This window comes from Loxodonta africana, chromosome 21 (genome assembly GCF_030014295.1).
Source record: "Loxodonta africana isolate mLoxAfr1 chromosome 21, mLoxAfr1.hap2, whole genome shotgun sequence".
NCBI lineage: Eukaryota > Metazoa > Chordata > Mammalia > Proboscidea > Elephantidae > Loxodonta > Loxodonta africana.
In genome coordinates, this window is record NC_087362.1 from 407,578 (window position 1) to 410,222 (window position 2,645).

At 68.0% G+C, this 2,645-nt stretch overlaps 1 protein-coding gene across 4 annotated transcripts in view; it reads left to right on the top strand.

Annotated features, from left to right (window-relative positions):
- Positions 1-824: 824 nt before the first annotated feature.
- IRF2 (interferon regulatory factor 2) overlaps positions 825-2,645 on the top strand; it is a 143,633-nt gene continuing 141,812 nt past the window's right edge. The window contains exon 1 of one of the 4 annotated variants that reach the window (XM_064273536.1): positions 825-998. The gene's annotated coding sequence lies outside the window, so the exon portion shown is untranslated. Of the gene's footprint in view, positions 999-1,311; positions 1,456-2,645 lie in introns of those variants that run through there. The other 3 variants (XM_064273529.1, XM_064273531.1, XM_064273532.1) reach the window with 3 other exon arrangements.

Genomic DNA, 2,645 nt, shown 5'->3' on the forward strand with positions numbered 1-2,645 from the left:
TCTAGTAAGGTTACGGGCACCAGTCCCTTGACCTAGTTCTTGCATTAATATCTAGGTAATGCTGTCTTTTCAGTGAGTTATCTCTTTTATTCCCTTGAGGCGGGCAGTTTTAAAGCGTGCATTTTTACTCACCCTGAAAAAAGAGGTTCTAACCCTGGTGGCAGAAACCCTGGTGGTGCAGTGGTTAAGTGCTACAGCTGCTAACCAAAAGGTTGGCAGTTCTAATCCACCAGGCGCTGCTTGGAAACTCTGTGGGGCAGTTCTACTCTGTCTATAGGGTCGCTATGAGTCGGAATCAACTCAGGGCCAACAGGTTCGGTTTTGGTTTGAACACCCCTTACACCCGCCCTCCCAACTTGATGGCTAAAACCCCTTTTCTTCCCTGAAGGCTCTCTCTTCCCCAAGCGTCAGGTCACCCTTAGGACGGAGTCAGTCAGGTCCCTGCTTTCCTCCGCGGCTGCCACCAGATTCTGGCCAGATCCCAAGCTTGCGCCCAGCCACGCCTGGAGCCTCAGTGGAGCGTTCGTGCCGCGAGCGTGAGCGCCCTGGTGTGCAAGCCACGCACTCCAGAGCAGCCGCTTGTTGCTCCTGCCGCCACGACGTGGGGAAGTGAAAATGAAATTGACTTTTCCGAGAAATAATGAAAGCGGCGCTGTCTGCCAATGAACGGCGGCGGCGAACTTCCGCACCCCGGCCGCGGCGGGCGCGCTCCCCGGCCCCCACCGCCGGCTGCACCAGCTGGAAACAAACAGGGGAGGAAGGGCGGCGGGAGGCGGGCCGAGCGGGGCGGGGGCGGGAGGGGCGCCGGCCGCGGCGCTTCGCAGTTTCCTCTCCTTGTTTTGCTTTCGTTCTGGACTGTTCTCAGGCGAGCCGGGGATAACTTTTAGTTTTGCTCCTGCGATTATTCAACTGACGGGCTTTCATTTCCATTTCACACACCCTAGCAACACTTAAACCCTGCGGAATTGTATTGGTAGCGTGAAAAAGCACACTGAGAGGTAACATTTTTCAAATATAGTTGTGACTGCGTGTGTGTTTTGCTGGGGGGCTTGCCGACGAGGACCAGGGGGCTGTGTGCTCGTGCGTCCTGCTGGCGCGACACGGCGCTGGTTTTGTAGACGGAAATGCCGGGATTCATAAACACCGACGCCGGCTTCTGGGGGAGCAGTCGGCGCAGTTATGGATCGAGCGTCGGGTTTTAGGGGAAGCAGGTTCTGCGGCTGTTGCTGCCGCTCCTGGGGCTGCTGAGGCTGCGAGGAGGAGGAGGAGGAGGAAGAGGTGTGAAGGGAGGAGGAGGGGGAGGTTGGTAGAGGTTTAATTTCACTTTTGGATTTGCAGTTGTGGAGAGGTGGCTCCATGGACACAGACCTGGGCTGTGGGCTCTGCGCCCCGGCTGCCGTGTGTGCCGGTCCCAGTCCGCTGGAGTCGGGCCTCCCTTGGAAACAATTATGTCGTGTGTGTTTACAGCGCCGCCGCCCCCAGAGCCCGGGGAGGGGAGCAGGTCCAGCTCCGCGCCGGCGGCGGCGCCCCTCGCTGGGCAGCCTCGAGCGCCCATGAGCAGGAAGCCGCCGCTCGCCGGGCTGCCCGCGCCCCGGCCGGGACGGGCGCCGCTCGCCGGGGCCAAAGGCAACTCGGCGGGGCCCCGCGGGGCCCGGGGCTCGCCCGGCCTCCGGGCTCAGCCAGGGGCCCGCAGGCGCCGGGTGCCAGCGCGCAGAGCCGGCCGGGCGGGCTCGGAGCCGGGCCTGGCCAGCGCGCCCGGCTTCCTGGGGGCTGGGCCGCCGCCGCTCGGGAGGCGACGCGGCGTCCTCCTTCCCGCCGCCCGCGCCGGCCTGGCCCGGGGCCTGGGTCGCTGCGCTTGTCCGGGCGCGCGCGGGGCTCGGGCGGCTCGTCCCTGGAGGGCGCCACCCTGAGCCGTCACCTGCCCGGCCGCGGCCTAGCGCCGGCGCCTCGGGTCCCCGCAGGCGCCCCTGGGCCGGCCTCCCGCGCTGGGCCTGACCCGCCTCGGCTACGGAGCGGGCGAGGTGGGGGCGGGGAGCCCGGGGACCGAGCGGCGCCTGGGGGTCGTGGGCGCGGGCGGCGCCTGGGGGTCGTGGGCGCGGGGGGCGCCTGGGGGTCGTGGGCGCGGGGGGCGCCTGGGGGTCCTGGGCGCGGCGGGCTACTGGGGGTCCTGGGCGCGGGGGGCGCCTGGGGGTCGTGGGCGCGGGGGGCGCCTGGGGATTCTGGGCGCGGGCGGCCCGTGGGGGTCCTGGGCGCGGGCGGCCAGGGTGGGAGTGAGTCCCCGCCCCGCACCCTCGGACCCGGCCCTGGGCTCCGGGTGACATTCGCCCGGCGGCTGAACATGGCTGGTGGCCGCCACTTCCTTTCCGCCTCGCGGGCCTGGCTCCCCAGCGATGCCGGCCGCGGCCGACCGCGGCGCCCGTCCGCCTGCCTCGCTCCTGGGGCACGGCCTGGGGCCCAGCAGCCGCGGGGGCTGGGAAGCCTCTCCGAGTTCTCATAGTTTCAGATGCCAGCTCGGCTCCCTCGGCCGCACACGCCGGCGTCTGTCCTTGGCCCCGGAGCTCGATGCGTTTGCCAGCCTGAGCCCCTGTGCCGAGCCGGCCAGAGGGACAGTGATGGGGCACCAGACCCGGCGCCCGGGTCAGTTG